A 13,132-nucleotide genomic window follows, 5' to 3' on the forward strand; every position below is an offset into this window, starting at 1 on the left:
CCAGCTTGTTTATGTTTAATTATGACCTTGCATTGAATGTATTGATACCCTTTCCGGCTGGCAGCCATCCACAGAGGGCTGCGCAATATTGTAGTTTCCCTTGCAGCTCAGCAAGGTGCAACTCCACGGCAAAGTGCAATATATTGTTTTTTACTCTTAGCTTGTTCATGCTCTACCTATTACCTCCAGTAAACATGTTTTGTGTCCTAAGTCTCATCTTGCACAAGGTTATCTATAATACTATATTCACCGACAAAACAGTGGTTATTGACTAAATTTGCAGCTCTACGAGACGATTTATACTAAGCGCCGCTGCAATACATAAATTATTTAATTAAAAAAATACCTGTGGGGGAACTGTACAGGTTTAAGAGGAATTGTACCACCAATGAAGTCTATGACAGGACTAACAGGGAGGTGAAGGATAGGTTGGCTCATAGGGGTTATTCCAGCTGGATGCTACAGAGGGCTGAGAACATTATTGGTGGTTTGCACGTTAATGACCGGGCCAATTTTTACAATTCTGACCACTGTCCCTTTATGAGGTTATAACTCTAAAACGCTTCAACGGATCTTGGCGATTCTGACACTGTTTTCTCGTGACATATTGTACTTCATGGCAGTGGTAAAATTTATTCGATATAACTTGCGTTTATTTGTGAAAAAAATGGAAATTTGGTGAAAAGTTTGAAAATTTCGCAATTTTCCAACTTTGAATTTTTATGCCCTTAAATCACAGAGATATGTCACGCAAAATACTTAATAAGTAACATTTCCCACATGTCTACTTTACATCAACACAATTTTGGAACCAAAATTTTTTTTTGTTAGGGAGTTATAAGGGTTAAAAGTTGACCAGCAATTTCTCATTTTTACACCAACATTTTTTTTTAGGGACCACATCTCATTTGAAGTCATTTTGAGGGGTCTATATCATAGAAAATACCCAAGTGTGACACCATTCTAAAAACTGCACCCCTCAAGGTTCTCAAAACCACATTCAATAAGTTTATTAACCCTTCAGGTGTTTCACAGGAATTTTTGGAATGTTTAAATAAAAATGAACATTTAACTTTTTTCACACAAAATTTATTTCAGCCCCAATTTGTTTTATTTTACCAAGGGTAACTGGAGAAAATGGATCCCAAAAGTTGTTGTACAATTTGTCCTGAGTACGCTGATACCCCATATGTGGGGGTAAACCACTGTTTGGGCGCATGACAGAGCTCCGAAGGAAAGGAGCGCCATTTTACTTTTCAATGCAAAATTGACTGGAATTGAGATGGGACGCCATGTTGCGTTTGGAGAGCCCCTGATGTGCCTAAACATTGAAACCCCCCACAAGTGACACCATTTTGGAAAGTAGACCCCTTAAGGAACTTATCTAGATGTGTGGTGAGCACTTTGACCCAACAAGTGCTTCACAGAAGTTTATAATGCAGAGCCGTAAAAATAAAAAATCATTTTTTCACAAAAATGATCTTTTTGCCCCCAATTTTTTATTTTCCCAAGGGTAAGAGAAGAAATTAGACCACAGAAGTTGTTGTGCAATTTGTCCTGAGTATGCTGAGTATCCCCCATATGTGGGGGGGAACCACTGTTTGGGTGCATGGCAGAGCTCGGAATGGAAGGAGCGCCATTTGGAATGCAGACTTAGATGGATTGGTCTGCAGGCGTCACGTTGCATTTGTAGAGCCCCTGATGTACCCAAACAGTAGAAACCCCCCACAAGTGACCCCATATTGGAAACTAGACCTCCCAAGGAACTTATCTAGATATGTTGTGAGAACTTTGAACCCCCAAGTGTTTCACTACAGTTTACACCGCAGCCATGAAAATAAAAAATCTTTTTTTTTCCCACAAAAATGATTTTTCGCCCCCTAAATTTTTATTTTCCCAAAGATAACAAGAGAACTTGGACCCCAAAAGTTGTTGTCCAATTTGTCCCGAGTACGCTGATACCCCATATGTTGGGGTTAAAAAAAAGTTTGGGCGCACGGGAGAGCTCGGAAGGGAAGGAGCACTGCTTTACTTTTTCAACGCAGAATTGGCTGGAATTGAGATCGGACGCCATATCGCGTTTGGAGAGCCCCTGATGTGCCTGAACAGTGTAAACTCCCCAATTCTACCTGAAACCCTAATCCAAACACACCTCTAACCCTAATCCCAACGGTAACCCTAACCACACCCCTAACCCTGACACACCCAACCCTAATCCCAACCGTAAATGTAATCCAAACCCTAACCCTAACTTTAGCCCCAACCCTAACTTTAGCTCCAACCCTAGCCCCAACCCTAACCCTAGCCCTAACCCTAATGGGAAAATGGTCCACAGAGTCATGTGAGGTCTTGTTTTTTGCGGGACGAGTTGACATTTTTATTGGTATCATTTTCAGGCACATGACATTTTTTTATCGCTTTTTATTCCGATTTTTGTGAGGCAGAATGACCAAAAAACAGCTATTCATGAATTTCTTTTGGGGGAGGCGTTTATACCGTTCCACGTTTGGTAAAATTGATAAAGCAGTTTTATTCGTCGGGTTAGTACGATTACAGCGATATCTCATTTATATCATTTTTTTATGTTTTGGCGCTTTTATATGATAAAAGCTACTTTATAGAAAAAATAATTATTTTGACATCGCTTTATTCTGAGGACTATAACTTTTTTATTTGTTTTGCTTATGATGCTGTGTGGCGGCTCGTTTTTTTGCGGGACAAGATGACGTTTTCAGCGGTACCATGGTTATTTATATCCATCTTTTTGATCGCGTGTTATTCCACTTTTTGTTCAGCGGTATGATAATAAAGCATTGTTTTTTGGCTCTTTTTTTTTTTTCTTATGGTGTTCACTGAAGGGGTTAACTAGTGGGAGTTTTATAGGTTGGGTCGTTACGGACGCGGCGATACTAAATATGTGTACTTTTATTGTTTTTTTTATTTAGATAAAGAAATGTATTTATGGGAATAATATTTTTTTTATTTATTTAGGAATTTTTTATTTATTTTTTTTTTACACATGTGGAATTTTTTTTTTTTACTTTGTCCCGGGGGGGGGGGGGGGGGGGGTACATCACAGATCGCTGATCTGACAGTTTGCACAGCACTCTGTCAGACCGGCAATCTGACTTACGGCGCTGCAGGCTTACTAGCGCCTGCTCCGGACCCGGAAGTAATCCCTGCAGGACCCGGATGCAGCCCCGCGGCCATTTTGGATCCGGGGCCTGCAGGGATAGGAGGTAAGAGACCCTCGCAGCAACGCGATCACATCGCGTTGCTCCGGGGGTCTCAGGGAAGCCCGCAGGGAGCCCCCTCCCTGCGCGATGCTTCCCTGTACCGCCGGCACACCGCGATCATGTTTGATCGCGGTGTGCTGGGGGTTAATGTGCCGGGGGCGGTCCGTGACCGCTCCTGGCACATAGTGCCGGATGTCAGCTGCGATAGTCAGCTGACACCTGGCCGCGATCGGCTGTGCTCCCCCCGTGAGCGCGGCCGATCGGCTATGACGTACTATCCCGTCACTGGTAATTAAGTCCCAGGTCACCTTGACGGGATAGTACGTCATATGGGATTAAGGGGTTAATAAGGCAAGTAATAAACATATGTCTAGTGAGGAGCATATCACCTTCATTACTACATACAGCCCTCAGTTTAAAGAAATTACTAATATCATCAGAAAAAGAATACCTATATTGAGCCAGGATAAAAAGTTGAACCAAATTGCTAAAAAAGCTCCTAGTCTGAATGACCTCTTATTCCCCAGCCTCTTTGTTAGTGAGGACAAAAGGTTAAAAGAGAAAGAAAACTGGCTCAGTACAAAAGGCACATACAAGTGTGGGCATAATATATGCACCTGCTGTAAATATATGGTGAACAGTAAGGAATTTAACTCATCTGTCACTAAAAGTTCACATAGGGCGTTTTTGCTGCCTTTTTTTTCTGCAACAAAACCTGATCTTCTTGGCAGGAAAGAAGCTGCGACAAAAACACAGGTTTAGGTGCGTTTTTTGTTGTATATTTGGTGCGTTTTTTGGTGCATTTTTTTTCTTTGTCCATGCTAATGTACTTGAATTTTCAGCAGCAAAAATGCAGCAAATAATGATACCTACGTTTTTGCTGCATTTTTTCAACACCCATTCAAGTCAATGGGTGAAAACCGCTGAAAAAACGCAGCAAAAACGCTGAAAGAAGTGACATGCTGTATGTCCAAAAAACGCAGCAAAGCTCAAAATACTGATCACACAAAAAACCAATGTGTGTGCATGAGATGTCTGAAATCTCATAAGCTTTGCTGGTATTGTAAAAAGCAGCTGAAAATTAGCATAAAAAACGCAGCAAGAACACCCTGTGTGAACTTACCCAAAAGATGTACAAAATTAACCACTAAATCAATTGCAATACCCCCAATATTGTGTGCTTGAAATTGCACCACGTGTGACCAGCAATATGTGGGGTGTACAGGGGGTCAACCCCGAAGGTCAGAATCAGAAGGTACCTGTCTGATGCAGTGAATAAAATTACTTATAAGAGCTCCCCTGCATCCAAACATTTCATCCATAAACATAATGGGGATGTCAGCTCATTTGATGGCCGCGGTATTGAAAGGGTTAAAGCTCCGTTTCGAGGGGGAGATATAGAAAGAATAATGACCAACAGAGAGATATGGTGGATGTATCAACTTAAGTCCAGAGCCCCCCTAGGCATGAATATCCGGCAAGATCTTATGAATTATTATAAGTTATAATTCTTGTATTTTTTTTTCTCCTGCCTTAAGCATAGTATCTATACATGCAAATTCCAGGCTAAACTCATTATCTGTAAGGGTGAGTGTCCACGGTCAGTTAACGCTGCGTGTTTGATGCTGCGCAGAGCTGCAGCGTCAAACACGCAGCGTCCAGATGTTCCAGCATAGTGGAGGGGATTTGATGAAATCCCGTCTCCACTATGCGTGGAAACCCGCATCAGTCTTCCCTGCGACTCCGGACATGCTGCGCGTCTTTTCAAATCGCAGCATGTCCGTACACCTTGCGGGGACGCAGCGTCCCCGCAAGGCATAACACAGGGCGCTATGGGAGAGAGCGATGATCCCGGATGTGTACAGTTAACACATCCGGCATCATCGCGTCCCAGAAAGGGGGCAGGGCTTAGCGCCGAGCAGCTTCGCCGCTGCGGCGATACCGCCGGCCATCCTGACCGTGGACACATACCCTAAGTGTTTCCCTGTTTCTGTTGTCTGCAGGATCAGAGGTCGTAACCTAATGGGCCTAGTCCTTTATAGCAGCCCTCTTTTATTTTTATCACAATGATTAAGACCGTTGAAACGCATATGATTTTAAATGCACTTTAAGCCTGTGACTGTCACTGGTATGAATTACCCGTTTTTGTGTCTCTGGATATAAAGATGGATTTTGGACTTATGTGCTTTTAATGAAAATAGAATAAAAGTTATTTTTTTATGAATATCACCCACGCTGGACTTCTGCTTCACCTTCATACTACTTGCAGTAGTGTATGATCCGTGCGGTGGAACTGAGAGGATGTGAGCTGATCTTTGTTGTTTTTTCCCCATAACTTTGTATTTAGGCCACTGCTGCCTTCTGCACATCTGTCAAGTCAGCAGTCTTCCCCATGACTGTAGAGCCTACTGAAGCAGACTAAGGGACCTCGTTAAATGCTTAGGAAGTCTTTGCAAGTGTTTTTTGTTAAATATTCTAATTCCTGAGATAATGACTTTTGGGTTTTCATTGGCTGTAAGCAATAATCATCAATATTAACAGAAATAATCACTGGAAATAGATTGCTCTGTTTGTAATGACTCTATATATGAGTTTTACCTTTTGTATTGAAGAACCAAAATAAATTAACTTCTACATGATATTCTAATTTTGTGTGAAGCACCTGTATATACTGACAGACCATGTGACACTTAGATTGCACACAATTGGACTTCCTTTCAGTAAGGTGAGTTATGAAGGTAATTGCAAAAAGGGTGAATACATCTGCACATGCCAATTGTTAGTTATTTGATTCCATACATTTGCTTTATATCTATATTTTTCTCACTTCACCAACTTAGACTATTTAGTGCTGATGCAGCACATAAATCGGAATACAAAAATATTTACACAGCTTGTTTTATAACAAAATAGGTAAAAAGCCAAGGGGGTGAATACTTTTGCAAGCCACTGTATTTCAGTTTAATGCAATGTTCACTCGTTCAGTATTTTACATCAGTATTTGTAAGACAAAATCAGGAGTGGAACAATCAGAGGAAGAGTATAACAGAAACACGTCACCACTTCTGCGTTTTTCACCCACTCCTGGTTTTGGCTACAAATACTGATGTAAAATACTGACCAAATACTGAAATGAAACAGTGATTTTATCAATACTGCAGCAAACAGCGCAGTGATACATAGCTGCTGCATCATTCTGCTCTCTGATGGGGAACCAAAATTTGGTAACAGATTCGCTTTAGTTTTTCTTTTATAAGATGCATAGGACTAGAGTTTTAGGAAATAAAATGCTATTTTATAGACAGAGCATAATTTACAATACAAAAAAAATCACAGTCTAGGATTTCAGGTACTTTACATCAGCTACAGACGTGGTCAACAGCTTTTGTTTGCACTTTAAATATTTTATTTCAGTGCTTTGCTGCTCAAATCTCTTTTCTGTGACCTTCCTGCTGCTCAGGCAACCTGAGTCCAGTATGTGTGGCCAGAAATAGAGATGGTATTCCCTGTTATTCTCTTGCTTCTCATGTGACAGTACTTTAGAAGAAAGATCCTCAGTGGAATGTAAAATGTTGTGGAAACGAAGCTGGGTCTGTGCCTAGGAATCCTCAAGGAATAAAGGCAATCAACCAAATAAACAAGCAAAAGCAAAGAGTCCAAATCAATAAGACGTGGAGTTAAAGTGATTTGACTTGTACACAGAACGGGATTGTTGATTAGGTTAGTACTGGTTGCACATAAATATACCACAAATTTTAATTTCCATACACAAGCATCATTATAAATCGGCTTTTGGTATTCTGATGGTGGGATTGGCAATGGCAGAGAATTTACAGGTATATTATTAGATTACTCTGACCAGGGCCGTACATAGAAATCATGGGGCCCAATAGGTGAAGTTTTAATCGGTCCCCTCCCCCCCTGCCACAAAAAAAAAAATTCAATATGTACCCTCCACATGCACAGTATGATGACCCTACTGTATCCTACCTCAACTATGCCAGCAAAAGATGGTGACCCCCAACACAGTAAAATCCCCCAACTGTGACCTCGACACAGTCCTCAATGCAGCCCCACACCTCACCACACTGTACAATGGCCCCCACTAGCCCTCGAAATAGTATAATGGCCCACACACAGTATGATGGATCCCACACAAACATTCACATTGTATAATTTCTTGCATACAGTGTAATGCCCCCACATAGCCCTCCATTAATCCCTTAATCCCATATGACGTACTATCCCGTCGAGGTGACCTGGGACTTAATTACCAGTGACGGGATAGTACGTCATATGCGATCGGCCGCGCTCACGCGGGGAGCGCGGCCGATCGCGGCCGGGTGTCAGCTATGTGCCAGGAGCGGTCACGGACCTCCCCCGGCACATTAACCCCGGCACACTGCGATCAAACATGATCGGTGTTCCGGCGGTATAGGGAAGCATTGCGCAGGGAGGGGCTCCCTGCGTGCTTCCCTGAGACCCCCGGAGCAACGCGATGTGATCGCGTTGCTCCGAGCGTCTCTTACCTCCTATCCCTGCAGGCCCCGGATCCAAAATGGCCGCGGGGCTGCATCCAGGTCCTGCAGGGATTACTTCCGGGTCCACTGCAGGCGCTGGTAAGCCTGCAGCGATATCAGTAAGATTGCTGATTTGACAGAGTGCTGTGCAAACTGTCAGATCAGCAATCTGTGATGTTCCCCCCTGGGACAAAGTAAAAGAAAAAAAATTACACATGTGTAAAAAAAAAAAAAAAAAAAAAAACTTAAATAAAGAAAAAAAAATATTATTCCCATAAATACATTTCTCTATCTAAATTTAAAAAAAAAACAATAAAAGTACACATATTTAGTATCGCCGCATCCGTAACGACCCAACCTATAAAACTGTCCCACTAGTTAACCCCTTCAGTGAACATCGTAAGAAAAAAAAAAAACCGAGCCAAAAAACAAAGCTTTATTATCATACCGTTCAACAAAAAGTGGAATAACACGCGATCAAAAAGATGGATATAAATAACCATGGTACCGCTGAAAACGTCATCTTGTCCCGCAAAAAACAAGCCGCAATACAGCCTCATAAGCAAAAAAATAAAAAAGTTATAGTCCTCAGAATAAAGCGATGCCAAAATAATTATTTTTTCTATAAAATAGCTTTTATCGTATAAAAGCGCCAAAACATAAAAAAATGATATAAATGAGATATCGCTGTAATCGTTCTGACCCGACGAATAAAACTGCTTTATCAATTTTACCAAACGCCTCCCCCAAAAGAAATTCATGAATAGCTGGTTTTTGGTCATTCTGCCTCACAAAAATCAGAATAAAAAGCGATCAAAAAATGTCATGTGCCCGAAAATGTTAACAATAAAAACGTCAACTCGTCCAGCAAAAAACAAGACCTCACATGACTCTGTGAACCAAAATATGGAAAATTTATAGGTCTCAAAATGTGGAGACGCAAAAACTTTTTTGCTATAAAAAGCGTCTTTTAGTGTGTGACAGCTGCCAATCATAAAAATCCGATACTAAAAAACGCTATAAAAGTAAATGAAACCCCCCTTCATCACCCCCTTATTTAGGGAAAAATAATAAAATTAAAAAAATGTATTTATTTCCATTTTCCCATTAGGATTAGGGCTAGGGTTAGGGTTAGGGTTGGGGCTAGGGTTGGAGCTAAAGTTAGGGTTAGGGTTGGGGCTAAAGTTAGGGTTTGGATTACATTTACGGTTGGGATTAGGGTTAGGGGTGTGTCAGGGTTAGGGGTGTGGTTAGGGTTACCGTTGGGATTAGGGTTAGGGGTGTGTTTGGATTAGGGTTTCAGGTAGAATTGGGGAGTTTCCACTGTTCAGGCACATCAGGGGCTCTCCAAACGCGACATGGCGTCCGATCTCAATTCCAGCCAATTCTGTGTTGAAAAAGTAAAACCGTGCTCCTTCCCTTCCGAGCTCTCCTGTGTGCCCAAACAGGGGTTTACTCCAACATATGGGGTATCAGCGTACTCGGGACAAATTGGACAACAACTTTTGCAGTCCAAGTTCTCTTGTTATCCTTGGGAAAATAAAAATTTGGGGGGCTAAAAATCATTTTTGTGGGAAAAAAAGGTTTATTTTCACGGCTCTGCGTTGTAAACTGTAGTGAAACACTTGGGGGTTCAAAGTTCTCACAACATATCTAGATAAGTTCCTTGGGAGGTCTAGTTTCCAATATGGGGTCACTTGTGGGGGGTTTCTACTGTTTGGGTACATCAGGGGCTCTACAAATGCAACGTGACGCCTGCAGACCAATCTAAGTCTGCATTCCAAATGGCGCTCCTTCCCTTCCGAGCTCTGCCATGCACCCAAACAGTGGTTCCCCCCACATATGGGGTATCAGCGTACTCACGACAAATTGGACAACAACTTTTGGGGTCCAATTTCTCCTGTTACCCTTGGAAAAATACAAAACTGGGGGCTAATAAATCATTTTTGTGAAAAAAGAAAGGAATTTTTATTTTCACGGCTCTGCGTTATAAACTGTAGTGAAACACTTGGGGGTTCAGAGCTCTCAAAACACATCTAGATAAGTTCCTTAGGGGGTCTACTTTCCAAAATGGTGTCACTTGTGGGGGGCTTTAATGTTTAGGCACATCAGGGGCTCTCCAAACGCGACATGGTGTCCCATCTCAATTCCAGTCAATTTTGCATTGAAAAGTCAAACGGCGCTCCTTCCCTTCCGAGCTCTGCCATGCGCCCAAACAGTCGTTTACCCCCACTTATCGGGTATCAGCGTACTCAGGACAAATTGCACAACAATTTTTGGGGTCCAACTTCTTCTCTTACCCTTGGGAAAATAAAAAATTGGGGGCGAAAATATCATTTTTGTGAAAAAATATGATTTTTTTATTTTTACGGCTCTGCATTATAAATTTCTGTGAAGCACTTGGTGGGTCAAAGTGCTCACCACACATCTAGATAAGTTCCTTAGGGGTCTACTTTCCAAAATGGTGTCACTTGTGGGGGGTTTCAATGTTTACGCACATCAGGGGCTCTCCAAACGCAACATGGCGTCCCATCTCAATTCCAGTCAATTTTGCATTGAAAAGTAAAATGGCGCTCCTTTCCTTCCGAGCTCTGCCATGCGCCCAAACAGTGGTTTACCCCCACATATGGGGTATCAGCATACTCAGGACAAATTGTACAACAACTTTGGGGGTCCATTTTCTCCTGTTACCCTTGGTAAAATAAAACAAATTGGAGCTGAAATAAATTTTGTGCGAAAAAAAGTTAAATGTTCATTTTTATTTAAACATTCCAAAAATTCCTGTGAAACACCTGAAGGGTTAATAAACTTCTTGAATGTGGTTTTGAGCACCTTGAGGGGTGCAGTTTTTAGAATGGTGTCACACTTGGGTATTTTCTATCATATAGACCCCTCAAAATGACTTCAAATGAGATGTGGTCCCTAAAAAAAAAATGGTGTTGTAAAAATGAGAAATTGCTGGTCAAATTTTAACCCTTATAACTCCCTAACAAAAAAAAATTTTGGTTACAAAATTGTGCTGATGTAAAGTAGACATGTGGGAAATGTTACTTATTAAGTATTTTGTGTGACATATATCTGTGATTTAAGGGCATAAAAATTCAAAGTTGGAAAATTGCGAAATTTTAAAAATTTTCGCCAAATTTCCATTTTTTTCACAAATAAACGCAAGTTATATCGAATAAATTTTACCACTATCATGAAGTACAATATGTCACGAGAAAACAATGTCAGAATTGCCAAGATCCGTTGAAGCGCTCCAGAGTTATAACCTCATAAAGAGACAGTGGTCAGAATTGTAAAAATTGGCACGGTCATTAACGTGCAAACCACCCTCGGGGCTTAAGGGGTTAAGAATACGCCCTTGATGTGTCTAAACAGTGGAACACCCCTACAAGCGACACCATTTTGGAAACGAGACCCCTTAAGGAATTTTTCTAGATGTGTGATGAGCACTTTGAACCCCAAAGTGCTACACAGAAGTTTATAACGCAGAGCCGTGAAAATCAAAAATCTTTTTTTCCTCAAAAATATTTTAGCCCCCAATTTTTTTTTCACAAGGGAAACAGAAGAAATTGGACCCCAAAAGTTGTCCAGTTTGTCCTGAGTATGCCGATACCCCATATGTTGGGGGGACCACTGTTTGGGCACACATCGGGGCTCGGAAGGGAAGTAGTGACGTTTTAAAATGCAGACTAAGATAGAATGGTCTGCGGGCATCATGTTGCATTTGCAGAGCCCCTGATATACCTAAACAGTAGAAACAAACCCACAAGTGACCCCATTTTGGAAACTAGATCCCTCCAAGGAGCTTATCTAGATGAGTGATGAGCACTTTGAACACCCATGTGATTCACAGAAGTTTATGAAGCAGTCATGAAAATAAAAAAACATTTTTTTCCACAAAAATGATTTTTTAGCCCCAATTTTTTTATTTTCCCAAGGGTAACAGGAGAAACTGGACCCCAAAAGTTGTTGTCCAATTTGTCCTGAGTACGCTAATGCCCCATATGTGGGGGTAAATCACTGTTTGGGCGCAGGGAAGAGCTCAGAACGGAGGGAGCACCATTTGACTTTTTGAACGCAAAATTGGCTGGAATAAATGATGGAGCCATGTCGCGTTTGGAGACCCCCTGATGTACCTAAACTGGAAACCCCCCAATTCTAACTCCAACCCTAACCCAACACACCCCTAACCCTAATCCCAATCCTATCCGTAATCCTAATCACAACCCTAACCCCAACACACCCCTAACCCTAATCCCAGCCCTAACCATAACCCTAATTACAACCCTAACCACAAAACACCCCTAACTCTAATCCCAACCCTAACCACAAACCTAACCCTCATCCCAACCCTAATCCTAATCCCAACTCGAACCCTAACTTTAGCCCCAACCCTAACTTTAGCCCCAACCTTAACCCTAGCCCAACTCACTGTAGCCCAACTGTAACCCTAATTGGAAAATGGAAATAAATACATTTTCTTTATTTTATTATTTTTTTCCTAACTAAGGGAGTGATAAAGGGGGGGGAGGTTATTTACTATTTTTTTTTTGCTGTGGTTTAAGTACCCTTAACTACCACCGATAGGCGTACTGGCAGTCGTTAAGGGGTTAAATTATGAAAAATCTGTTCAGAGTCAGTGTTCTTATTGTTCTTTATGTTTATGACATATCCAGAAGATACAGTGGAGAAAAAAAATAGTTAGCCACCAATTGTGCAAGTTCTCCCACTTAGAAAGATGAGAGAGGCCTGTAATTGACATCATAGGTAGACCAGAAATGTGAGAGTCAAAATAAGAAAACAAATCCAGAAAATCACCTTGTCTGATTTCAGAAGATTTATTTTGCAAATTATGGTGGAAAATAAGTATTTGGACATTAAAAATGTTCATCTCAATATTTTGTTATATATCCTTTGTTGGCAATGACAGAGGTTAAATGTTTTCTGTAAGTCTTCACAAAGTTGGCACACTGTTGGTGGTATGTTGGCCCATTCCTCCATGCAGATCTCCTCTAGAGCAGTGATGTTTTGGGCCTGTCGCTGGGCAACACGGACTTTCAACTCCCTCCAAAGGTTTTCTATGGGGTTGAGATCTGGAGACTGGCTATGCCACTCCAGGACCTTCATATGCTTCTTATGAAGCCACTCATTTGTTGCCCTGATAGAGTGCTTGTGATCATTATCATGCTGAAAGACCCATCCATGTTTCATTTTCAATGCCCTTGCTGATGGAAAGAGGTTTGCACTCAAAATCTCATGATACATGGCCCATTCATTCTTTCATGTACATGGATCAGTTGTCCTGGTCCCTTTGCAGAGAAACAGCCCCAAAGCATGATTTTGCCACCACCATGCTTCACAGTAGGTATG

The sequence above is a fragment of the Ranitomeya variabilis genome, chromosome 1, assembly GCF_051348905.1.
Source record: "Ranitomeya variabilis isolate aRanVar5 chromosome 1, aRanVar5.hap1, whole genome shotgun sequence".
Lineage (NCBI taxonomy): Eukaryota > Metazoa > Chordata > Amphibia > Anura > Dendrobatidae > Ranitomeya > Ranitomeya variabilis.